General features: G+C 33.7%; 1 protein-coding gene across 1 annotated transcript in view; it reads left to right on the forward strand.

Annotated features, from left to right (window-relative positions):
• Nucleotides 1-2,230: 2,230 nt before the first annotated feature.
• Nucleotides 2,231-14,189, forward strand: part of LOC135202816 (uncharacterized) — a gene marked incomplete in the record, with an annotated part of 211,309 nt that continues 199,350 nt past the window's right edge. The window contains 1 exon segment of the mRNA XM_064232276.1: nt 2,231-2,836.

The following is a 14,189-nucleotide window of genomic DNA, read 5'->3' on the forward strand; positions in this document are numbered from 1 at the left end:
TATTTTTTTATATCATAAATTTCAGAATCCTACGATGACAGGAAACGTAATGAGCAACAACTGACGCATATAATGATAACAAAACTGCACCTAAATCAAGCTCATTATAGAAAATAATGAGTGCTTGCGAATCCCATTTATTTTTAGCACATTACACAGCGACTGGTACCCCTCGGACTGTGATCTGAAAGCGAATCGGATGTATTCTATATATGGAAATCATAGTCACAAGTCAGAGAGGATTTTAATACAGAATTCTACATAATTTGTTTCTTATATTCCTACATATCTGTCGATTGGGTGATCTATTATTCATTGTTGAATATACAAGTTTTGGCTTCAACTGAAATTATATATATATATATATATATATATATATATATTATATATATATATATATATATTATATATAGATAGCGAGAGAGAGAGAGAGAGAGAGAGAGAGAGAGAGAGAGAGAGAGAGAGAGAGAGAGATGATGCAGACAAGGTAAGTCACCCCCCCAGCCCCCGCCTTCTCTCAGACAAAGGCATTCATCCCACACAACCTCTAAGTGACGGTTAGTGATTCACATATTTCCCGAGACATTCTGTTGACAGTGCGCCATGTGCCTGCACTCTTCGCGCTAGAATGCCGTGGCGAGTATAGCTACCTAGCTGTGCATTGCTTTCTGACTTTTAAAGTCGGCGTTATTGACCTAAATTTTGCGACGCCAGTTCGAGTCACCGTAAATCAATCAGTCAATCGGTCTGATACCTTCATCTCCAATCGTTCTCTATAGGGTCTTGGGTCTGAGCTGTCCAACTCCTCGGACGTTAATTTTACAGGAGTAGGGGTTGGGGGAGGAAGGAGGGGGACGGAAGAATCTTCTGACTAACTTGATGTGGGTAAGACGTTAAACAGAATAGAGAGGACTGCTGTGGACCTCTGTGCTTGGGTAAACCAACCATGGCCGTTCTAGTGAGGGTGGAGTCTTTCGTCTCGACGATGTGTGTGTGTATATATATATATATATATATATATATATATTATATATATATATATATATATATATATGTATATATAAATATATAATATATACATACACGTATATATATACGTATATATGTATATATATATAATTATATATATATATGGGTATGTATATATACATATATACACGTATATATATCTATATATACTATATATATATATATATATATATATATATATATACTTACGTATATATACGTGTATATATATGTTATATATACATATATATACGTAAATGTACATACGTATATACTGCTATCTAATATACGTATAAATGCGCGCGCCACACACACACGACACACACACACACACACCACACACACACATATATATATATATATATACTATATATATATATATATAATATATACTATATAACTAACATATATATATATATATATTATATATATTTTAGTGTATATATACATGTGTATATGTATATATATATATACATATATATAGTATATATATATATAAATATATATATATATATACGTATACACACATCGTCGAGACGAAAAACTCCACCCTCACTAGAACGGTCATGGTTGGTTTACCCAAGCATAGAGGTCCATAGCAGTCCTCTCTATTCTGTTTAACACCTTACCCACATCAAGTTAGTCAAAAGACTCTTCCGTCCCCCCTCCCCCCCGTAAAATTAACGTCCGAGGAGTTGGACAGCTCAGACCCAAGACCCTTTATAAAGAGAACGATTGGAGATGAAGGTATCAGACCGACTGCGACTGACTAATTGATTTACGGTGACACGAATTGGCGTCGCAAAATCTAGGTCAGTAACGCCGACTTTAAAAGTCAGACAGCAATGCACAGCTAGGTAGTATACTCGCCACGGCATTTTCTTCATTCTAGCGCCAAGAGTGCAGGCACAAGGTGCACTGTCGACAGAATGTCTCTCGAGAAATATGTGAATCGACTAACCGTCACTTAAAGGTTGTGTGGGATGAATGCCTTAAAGACACGTCCTCTGTCTCTGTCTCTATGGCTGTCTGAGAGAAGGCGGGCGGGTGGTGGGGGGGGGGGGGGGGGGGGGCGGTTGCCGGTGATGAGAGAGAGAGAGAGAGAGAGAGAGAGAGAGTGGTGTGGCGGTGGTGGTGGGGAGGGGGCGTTGCCGGTGATGAGAGAGAGAGAGAGAGAGCCAAGGTAGGTAAGTTGGGTCAGTAGCGTCAGTGTGCTGTCTGAGCGCGTGACGAACGGACCTCGTAGTAGACCCAGTCGACCTGCCTACCGATGGACCTGTTCAACTGCGTCCCCCCGAGCTGCTGCTGCTGCTGCCGCCGCCCTTCGGTGGAGATTGAACTGGGGGGCGTCGTGGGCGTAGGCGTGTGTCAGTGAAGGGCCCTGGGGCCTGAAATGTTGTTGTTGTTCTCCTTCAGCAGCAGGACCGAAGAGAGGTGGTGGTTTCGTGAATGATGTGATGGCGGTGGGAGGTGGTTGTTTGTGAGATCTGTAGAAAATGACGTGAGGGAAAAAAAAAATAAATAAATAGAAAATTCCCTCGTCCCTCGCCACGTATCCAGACGGAATCATTCATAATGATAAATAATAAAGATGGATTCGTGCAAATTGCTGATCTGAAATGTGAATAGAAATGTAGAAAAAGAGTTAAAAATTAATGAAAACTATTACACTGATTTTGGCCAAATTGAGGTTAGAAATTAATTAGGTCACTACACACTCGTTTGCTCTTATTTTTTTTTATATTTTTTTATATTTGGACATAACAGAAACTATTTTCAAGAGAGACTTCGATAGGCAGCCTCTGTTTCTAAACGAACGTTTTTCCAGGTGAGTGTTGGTTCTCTTTCAAGTGAATTTTTTTCGGAAGGAAAAGTGGTCTCCTCCTCTGAAGTGTTTACTGGCCCACACTTAATTTCGTCCGTCTAGAAAAATAGTTAACCCCATCCTTGAAGAGTTGCATGACTATACAATTATGCATAGCAGCATACATTCCAGCACTTATGTACATAATTATATACACGTATATAAATTATATATATGTATATATATACTTTAAATTATATTTATATATATATTTACATACATACATACACACACACACACACATATATGTATATATATATTATATATATATATATACACACATATATATACACATATATATATGCATACCTACATGTGTACGAGTGATTGAACGAATGCAGTATGTGCATGTATCATGTATGGATACAAACTACGAGAGAGAGAGAGAGAGAGAGAGAGAGAGAGAGAGAAATGGTACACAGAACGATGCACAAAAAGCATTGCACTATATAACCCCTTCGCTTTTAAACTTTATTGCCTCAGGTACTGTTCGAGTTTCATCTATTTATTTTGAACTGCAGTTTTACTCTGCTTTATTTTTTCCACTAGTTTATTTAGTTTTTTGAGTGAAATATATATGTATATATACATCACATCAGGAAAACCATGAATATAAAGGAAGAGGTGTCCAATCAGACGACAGTCATGTACACGTGTTTTATTATTAAGAAACGTTTCATGTTGTCACCAACACATCATCAGTCTGCAATTGAAATTCAACATTAAAATAAACTTAAAAATTACAATAGAAATTAAATAAACTTAAAAATTACAATAAAATTTAAAAAATTAAAAATAATCAGAACGCTAAAATAGGGACTGAGAAGAAAACTACCTATTCATAAAGAAGGAAAGAGCTGAGTGACTAAAAACGGTAAGGTCTGCATACAACGTAAACCTCACGCCAGAGAGAGAGGAGATGACGAGGTGTTGGAGTTTAAATTAGGTGAAAGGTGCTTAATAAACAATGATTCAAGGGTAGTTAGATGGGTAGTTTGTTTTGTGGTGCCAATTATAGAAAAATTTTTCTTTTCGATAGTAACCTTACAACTCTTTGCATGAATTCTTATATTAGAGAACTCGGGATTAGAGATTCTGGACCCAGTTCTATAACTTAATCCCAAATGGCTGTAATAACGGACTTGTAACAGTCTACGTGAAGAACCAACATAAATACCAAGACATCTTGGGCATTCAATTTATATATGATATTGGACTTCATGAAATCCTGTAATTTGTCCTGTAATTAAAAAACCCTCCAATTTTTTGTGGATTCATGGGAATAAGATTAACTTTCAAAAATCCAAATTCCTTTTCAATAATATTTCTAACTTTTACACGTAAATGTCTGAATGAATAAATGGGATGGGTGCATACATAGTTAATTTAGGTACATTAAAATTAAGGGTGGGTGCTGACAAATACCTCGTTAGCAATTTACTAATAATGTTAAAAACCAGCTTTTTGGGAAACGAGTTCTTAACAAAAATATTCTAAAAGAAACTCGATTTCAAGATGAAAGGAGAGCCAATCAGATGTGTACCGAAGGGCCCTAAAAACCAAAGTAGATATAGCATTAATCTTAAAATTACGGAAACACGAACTAAAAAAGTTGTTTCCGAGCCCAGTGAAGGTACTCTTTCTAAAAACACTTGTGTTGAAAAGGTGGTTATCTCTAGTTATTTTTATATCCAAAAGAGTACCTTCACTGGGCTCGGAAACAACTTTTTTAGTTCGTGTTTCCGTAATTTTAAGATTAATGCTATATCTACTTTGGTTTTTAGGCCCTTCGGTACACATCTGATTGGCTCTCCTTTCATCTTGAAATCGAGTTTCTTTTAGAATATTTTGTTAAGAACTCGTTTCCCAAAAAAGCTGGTTTTTAACATTCATTAGTAAAATTGCTAATGAGGTATCTGTCAGCACCCACCCTTAATTTTAATGTACCTAAATTAACTATGTATGCACCCATCCCATTTATTCATTCAGACAGTTTACGTGTAAAAGTTAGAAATATTATTGAAAAGGAATTTGGTTTTTTGAAAGTTAATCTTATTCCCATGAATCCACAAAAAATTGGAGGGTTTTTTAATTACAAGGACAAATTACAGTATTTCATGAAGTCCAATATCATATATAAATTTGAATGCCCAAGATGTCTTGGTATTTATGTTGGTTCTTCACGTAGACTGTTACAAGTCCGTTATTACAGCCATTTGGGATTAAGTTATAGAAACTGGGTCCAGAATCTCTAATCCCGAGTTCTCTAATATAAGAATTCATGCAAAGAGTTGTAAGGTTACTATCGAAAAGAAACATTTTTCTATAATTGGCACCACAAAACAAACTACCCATCTAACTACCCTTGAATCATTGTTTATTAAGCACCTTTCACCTAGTTTAAACTCCAACACCTCGTCATCTCCTCTCTCTCTGGCGTGAGGTTTACGTTGTATGCAGACCTTACCGTTTTTAGTCACTCAGCTCTTTCCTTCTTTATGAATAGGTAGTTTTCTTCTCAGTCCCTATTTTAGCGTTCTGATTATTTTTTAATTATTTAAATTTTATTGTAATTTTAAGTTTATTTAATTTCTATTGTAATTTTTAAGTTTATTTTTAATGTTGAATTTCAATTGCAGACTGATGATGTGTTGGTGACAACATGAAACGTTTCTTAATAATAAAACACGTGTACATGACTGTCGTCTGATTGGACACCTCTTCCTGTATATATACATATATATATGTGCACGTACTATATACATATAAACATATACATATATATACATATGTATAAGTACACATATATGCCTATACTAGATACACACACACACATATATATATATTTATATATATCTATATATATATATTATATATAATATATATATATATATATATTACACACACACACACAAGTGAAAAATCCCTGCATTTACAGTGGACTGTAAAATATTAATTCTCTCTCTCTCTCTCTCTCTCTCTCTCTCTCTCTCTCTCTCTCTTCTCTCTCTCTCTCTCAGAGATAAGAGTCCACCTTTCGTAAACAGTTCTCCTCACGTCCTCAGGTAGGCTCTCCTCCCTCTTTTGGGGTTATTTTCACGCTGAAACAATATACATCGACTGTGTTCCCACCTGCCAGGTGTATATTTTTCAAAGACGTTTTGCTCTCGTTTCTTTTTTTTTTTTTTGTTTTTTTTTTTTTCTACAGTGAATTTCCTCTTACATAACTATGCGTCCTTTTTTTAAAGATTCAGACATTTTGCAGTCTCGTGAATCATTCTTCCCCTAATGAAGGGATGGTTTTCAAATTTATGAAAATAATTAAAGTTGCCTGAAGTGTTATAACAATATCCGTTTGATATTTTTAAGTTCAGGTGCGATCGCAAACGAGTGTACTTGTGTACATGTAAAGTGAACCGAGATTGAAAATTTTTACATTTAAGTATTGCACTGTGGCATTATATATATATATATATATATATATATATATATATATATATATATATATGTGTGTGTGTGTGTGTGTGTGTATGTGTGTGTTTGTATATATATATATATATATATATATATATATATATATATATATATAATATATCACAGCTAGTGTGTTGGGTCAGATCACGACTTGGAAGGGTGCCCAGCAAAAGAAAAACCCCGACTTTCATTATGCTTAACTTTGTCAATTCTCCACATTCTGTCAACACCCTTGGTACAATGATCATAAAAGCCTCATAATGCACTCTTTCATGAGATATATTTGTATGTATGTATGTATGTATGTATATATATATATATGATATATATATATATATATATATATATATATGTATGCGCTTGATGTGCACGTACGTGCGATAACAAACTCATCTTCGTACAAAAAAAAAAAAAAGAAAAAAATCATATTTGCACCAACATAAAAGTCCGTCAAACCTTATTCCTTACGTTTTTTTAGGAGAAGGAATGTCCCCTTTCTTTATACTAGCCTTTTTGGTTAATCATTTTTCAAATGAAGGTCCCCCTCAGACTTTTGTAGCCTTAATTTTACTGGTAGTTTATTATACAAAAATACTTTCCCCTTAGAGTGTTCAAACCTCACCTTTGTATTTTTTTTTCATAAGGGGCAGATCCCCATAGAGTTTCTTAGCCTTTTTTATGTAAAAAAATATTTTTTCTTTTTTTTTTTTCTTTTTTCAGCCTAACCTTTAAACTCTCTACCGAAGAAAAGGTTCCGGTCCGACTTCCCTACCCACGAAATCAAACTTTTTTTTCTTCGACATTTTCTCGTAAGAGAAAGTTTTTTTTTTTTTTTTTATTCCGTCTTGTTCTCAAACTTCCCCCCAAAACACAAACACCATTATCAGATTCAACTAACAACCCAACCACAGACATCCAAAACACACCACTGCAAACAGCCACAAACATCCCGAGAAAACGTTCCCCACCACAAAATTGTTTGGGGATTTTTTTTTCTTCGAAGTTGAAGGAACACGAGAGAGAGAGAGAGAGAGAGAGAGAGAGAGAGAGAGAGAGAGATTCTCGAGATCCCGACTTCAATAGAAATTGATTGTGAGGACTTTCGGGGTTTCCTCGGGAGGAAATGGAGAAACTTGAAGTGTCTCCTCGACGGTGGTGGTGGTGGTGGTCAGATGGGAGAGAAAAAGTGGTGGGAGTTTCACACTGTATGTACCTGTTGGAACAAAACAGCTGCCGAGAACTGATCACTGACCTTAGGGAAAGAAACGAGAATTAATCATCAGTGGTAGGATAACAAATGAGAATTTATCACTGGTAGTATGAAACCAAAAGAGAATTTATTGCTGATGGTATCACTGATGGTGGGAAAGCCAAACAGAATTTATCACTGATAGTAGGAAAACAAATGAGAATTTATCACTACTGGTAGGAAAGCCAAATGAGAATTTATCACTGATAGTAGGAAACCAAAAGAGAATTTATTGCTGATGGTAGGAAAAAAAATAGAGAACTTATCGCTGATGGTGGGAAAGCCAAACAGAGAATTTTGCACTGATAGTAGGAAAACAAATGAGAATTTATCACTAACGGTAGGAAACAACGCAAAATTTATCACTGATGGAACGAAAACAATAGAGAATTTATCACTGGAAGTAGGAAACCCAACAAAAGAATTTATCACTGATAGTGCGAAAACAATGCAAAATTTATCACTGATGGTACGAAAACAATAGAGAATTTATCACTGATGGTGGGAAGCCAAACAGAGAATTTATCACTGATAGTACGAAAACAACACAGAATTTACCAATAATGGTACGAAAACTAGAGAATTTATCACTGATGGTGGGAAAGCCAAAATTAGTACTTATCAATGATGGTGGGAAAGCCAAAATTAGTACTTATCAATGATGGTGGGAAAGCCAAAATTAGTACTTATCAATGATGGTGGGAAAGCCAAAATTAGTACTTATCAATGATGGTGGGAAAGCCAAAATTAGTACTTATCAATGATGGTGGGAAAGCCAAAATTAGTACTTATCAATGATGGTGGGAAAGCCAAACAGAGAATTTACCACTGATGGTACGGAAACGAAAGAGAGTTTACCATTAATGACAAGAGAGCACAAGAGAATTTATTACTGATGGTATGAAACCATAAGAGGATTTATCAATGTTGGTACGAAAACAAGAGAATTTATCACTAATGGCAAGAAACCAAAAGAGAATTCATTACTGTTGGTAAGAAAACGAAAAAGAGAATTGATCACTGATGGTACGGAAAGAAAAGAGAATTTATCACCGATGGCAAGAAATCCAAAAAGAGAGAATTTATCTCTGATGGCAGGAAAACGAGAGAATTTAGCACTGATGATTATCAAAATGTAGTAGTTGTTTCTGCAGCATTTAATTTTATCAATTTCATCAGAGCATGCTGTTGCATTAAGTTACCTACGGTGATATATAAATATATATATGTATATATATATATATATATATATATATATATATATATATAATATTATAGTATATATATATATGTGTGTGTGTGTGTGTGTATAATAATAACATCATCAATAAGACTTTGAAAAATAAGAAAATGAACTATCAAATAGTCTTTATCCATTGCGTTAAAATGGTGTAAATACCTTATTTAAACAGGTTATACATGCATACACACACACACACACACACATATATATATATATATATATATATTGTATATGTATTGATTCATATATGTAACATATCAATATATATGTATATATATATATATATATATATATATATATATGAAAAATTATAAATTCCTTAACCAAAGGCACCAAAATAAATTGTTACTGTAGATACAGAATTACCACCGACCTCACGATCGTAGAGACTTTCACTTTTTTGTTATTTATTCTTATCTTGTCAACAAATATATACAAACCCCTGGCATTTCTTGCTCTGTAAAGACGCAGTCATTATGAGGAAAATCACTAATTATCGTCCATTGTCACACGTCCCGTCACGTATGCTTCAGTGCAGGAGATTTATGTCAGGGAGACGAATAAATAAACACTGCGTAGAATTGACCACAATTTCTATGTTCAAATATTAATTTAAGGATATCTTGGGGTAATTCTCCTTGTCGTAGGTTACACCGTACGTCTATATTATGTGTTATACTTATGTATTTTTAAAATATTTATATATATATATATATATATATATATAAATATATATATATATATATATATATATATATATATATATATATATATATATATAACTGGAAATATGTTCTGTTACAACAGGAGCCCACAAAAATGCTTGAAGAGCGAGACAGCAGTCTCTGAAATACATAGCATTTAATTTATATATATATATATATATATATATATATATATATATATATATATATATATATATATATATCACTTCAAATAAAGCGTAATACAATGCCATGAATTGATAATGACATTTCTCCCTCAACAGTCATTCTATACAAATATATTTACATACGAGTATTTTTCCCGTATTACGAAATATTCCTCCCGTGACGATATTCTATGCAAATATTTTTCCCAGAGTAATTTTCCTGACGAACTAAACCTCCATGAATTTCCTCCCTTGCTCTGCCCTGATTGGATGATATATAAAGGGTTGGGTTGAGCTTTTCGTGAATTAAACAAAAAAGTATAAACTACCTGAAAGCGTTATATTTAAATCCTTTGGTAATAATCGTCTCTATTGACTTAAAACAAAGCTTAATACGTTTCCTGGTTTTTTCGTGTGTGTCTGTTTACCTGCTTTTTAGTGGAATGGTTTTACAAAGAAAATTAGACCGCATTTTGGGACAGACAAGACGTAGGTAATGCGGTGCTTTTCACTGGTAATGGGGCCGGCGGGTAGTAGTAGTATCAGAATGCACAGCTCTGACGGAGGATTGCGGTATCGTAACGCACTTGCTGTATACTACCCAGGTTTGAGGGAAAAAAATTTAAACAGCTGATGCAAAATAAAATTAAAAATGACGGAACGACCCATATTAATTTTTAAAAATAAAAAACAATTGCCTTGGGGAACTCTTTCTCTCTGTCCCGATTTTATTCCATATCCACGCGAAAAATAATAATTATCCCTAAATATCCAGTTTTTAAAAAACATTTTTTATTTTTGAGTACACACATTAAAAAATTATCGATTACGGCCATGACTGGTTAATGGATTCTTCCGTGGGGTCTATTTTAACCTCATAATAATAAGTTAGTTATTTAATAATGTTTTGGGCTTGATTTGCATTAAACATTCCAACAACAAGTAAACTGAACTGACCTTCCCGCTTAGAAAACGACAGGGAAATATTATATATATTATATATATATATCCTATATATATATATATATATAATTATATATATTGTATATCATAATGTATATATATATATATACTAATATATATAATAAATAAATTTTATTTATATATATATATATATATATATATATATATATAAATATATATATCTATAATTATATATATGCATACCATCTACATGTATGAATACCTAGAATCACGAAAATTTGTAACGTGATGAATACAACAATAAAGGCAAAAGCCAGTAAGGAAGGTGAAACAATGGAGAACCACTGCAAGGCCTTTCGACTCTCGTCCTTTACTAAGCAGTAAAGGACAAGAGTCGAAAGGCCTTGTATTTTCCTTCTTGGCTTTTGCCTTTATTTATATGTGATATATATATATATATATATATATATATATATATATATATATATATGATATATATATATTCATATATATATATCTAATTTAACATATATATTCCATATATATTCATATATTTATATATATATATATATTATATATATAATATTATATATATGCTACCCAATAAGAGAACTGAGTAATTCATTAGATACTTAACTCACACCCTTTACTATTAGATTATTCTGGCCTTATGCCTGCACAACCACAGCTCTTCAAACCTCAGTGTATTCTCTTCGTTCAACCCAAAGTGAGGAATAAAAAAATAAAACTGAAAAAAAATCTGAACTGGTTTTTCTGTCACACTCGCAGGAACAGGTGATATCAGCTGGATCTACCTAACACGATTTTAAGAGAGGAAGAGTGTGACTGGGATATTCTGTTCTACTGTGTGGTTTCAACCTCTCTCTCTCTCTCTCTCTCGTATCTCTCTCTCTCTCTCCTCTCTCTCTCTCTTCTCTCTTTAGTTAATATTTAGTAAACTTTAGTGCTTTCGTAATTATTAAGATTTCTGGGGGAGTTACGAAGTAAATGTATAATTACATGAGGTAAATGTATAACTGCAAGTGGTAAATGTATAATCATAGGAGATAATTGTATGATTACTGGAGGCAAATGTATTTCTATGAGAGGTAATAGTATAATTAGAGGTTGTAATAATATAATTATAAGATGAAAATGCATAGCTATAGAGGGTAAATATATAATTATAAGAGGTGAATGTATAATTATAGGAAGTGACTGTATAATTATATGAAGTAACTGTATAATTATGAGATAAATTTTTAATGTAAAGAGTTAAATGTATATTTAAAGCAAGTAATTTTATAATTATAAGAGGTGAAAGTATAATTGTGGCAGGAGATACAATTATTATAAGAGGTGAGTACATATTTTAGGGCTGGTGCCTTGTAAAATAAGGCGCCCTATGAGGTAATGTTAGACTTGCGATAATCTTACGCTAAGTCGGTTGGTATTGCACTTCCATATTTATGGGAGTGTCTTGGGGTTTGTAGATCACTTACGAAGTCGGTATTATCTTCTTGGTTATTACGACGATGTGTTAAACTCATGATGATTCGGTGATTAGGTGAGGATCTAGTAGAAACCACGAAGTACAAAAATACTTATATTCTCTGAATTTACATGGTGAAGATCAGGTATGATTGTACAAGTCTTCTAATGACGATAGCTTGATCGCTTCTGCCAATGATGATGGCTAATTCTATTCTCTCTACATGATAAAGCTTAGGTAAAGAGGTACAGGTCTTCTAATGACGATAGCTCTAACTCTATTCTGCTCTACTACCCATCATCGTTACGCAATCATAAAGGAACAGACAGTAGTTCGAACATATGAACATACATACAGATGACATAGTTACATACGAACACACAATCAAAATGAGACACGCTACAGATCACGTAGGCCGTTTGAATTATAGGTCGCGGTAGTTGTCTCAAGCAGGGAGCTTGGACTAAAGTTTATAAACAATTGAATGACTACATGTGACGGCATGTTATCTTAGCCTACTTTTATTGTATAACGGTCATCTTTAGCGTCTCTAGTCTGATCACATTCCTGCAAGCAATCTGGTTGACCTCTTTAGTTTTAGTCTTTTATATATATGGACTAACATTCCATATTTTTATTACGTAAACACTTACATTAGCTCGGTCAGCTACCAAAACCAACCACTGAATATTACTCAAACTTGACTTGCATTTGACTTATAGGAGTGTGATACAGACACTATGTGAATATATATAGATAATATATAAAATACTTATAAGTAAAAAAATTCATGGTGTACACTAATACAGATTCAAGTAATAAAAAATAAAACAATGATATTGGTAAATAATAGTGATCACGTGATATATAATGATACAGTTTTTCACTTCATCTCATTAAGATACATATGCTACAGAAAATACTAATGTACTCTGATAATTGCATAGATGAAGATTAATATGATAAAAATCATATTTTAAACTGATAAAAAATTTCATATATGAATGATAAAATTATAATGTTTATGCTGATTGATTCGTTGATTTTTATGCTAAATGTTATATGTCTGCAGTTATTGGTAAGATAAAAGGGGTACAGATTGATTATAGGCTACCTGATTTGTTTATACATATGTATATGGATTCATATATTATGATTAATATAGTGCACTTTAAATAGATTCTTATTGCGTACACGCAAAGATTATATTTCGATTCTGTTATTTATGATAATTTATATATAGATTCCTAGTGCGTACACGCAAAAATATATTTCGATTCTGTTATTTTTGATCATTTATATATAGGATACATGATACTTTATATATATATATAGGATATATGACCGAGGTTATACTACTTCACATTTAACTAGCGTACGAACAACTTTTCGTCCATTGCACAGTTCCAGACAACCACCTATAGCCAAATGAAACGGCCTATTTCAATGGTTAAAACAAGGGGAAAATTTGCCTGGGCGGGTCCAACGTTCTATTTTGCGCTCATACTTATTCTCTGCATCCTAAGCTACACGATTACGTTCGCGATGAATAAAATCATCCCCAGCACGAGTCCTTCGCAGCAAAGTAGAGTTGAATATCCTTCGGTCGTAATTGTCGGAAGTATGTCCCTTTTGTAGTCGATTTCCGACAGCCGCCGGAGCGTTCCGCATTAAAAACAAGATTGAATTAAAACGACGGGATACGGGGTGTCGGTCGAAGAAGTCCATGATGGTGCTTATTCCTTTCACATTGTAGGCGGTTGTAAATCGACTGCCGTCGTCCGCAGCGACGAACGATTTTTTGAAGTTGCGATGTGAAACTTCTCGTACTGCAGGATACTGTAACAGGTTCCATTAATCAGCCTGCAAGTGAAATTATATACTTGTACATGGGCAAAGTAAATTCAGACGACTAGTAAATTCAAAGGCCGAACATCCAAATACAGGGGAGGGGAGAGAGCCATTTAGACCAGACTTAACCCACATGAATTCGCTGATATTTTGGAATTCAAAAGAGTCAGCTGTACAAACTTTTTTATCCATGGCATTAACAATGAGTGAACC

Source organism: Macrobrachium nipponense, chromosome 33 (genome assembly GCF_015104395.2).
Source record: "Macrobrachium nipponense isolate FS-2020 chromosome 33, ASM1510439v2, whole genome shotgun sequence".
Taxonomy (NCBI): domain Eukaryota; kingdom Metazoa; phylum Arthropoda; class Malacostraca; order Decapoda; family Palaemonidae; genus Macrobrachium; species Macrobrachium nipponense.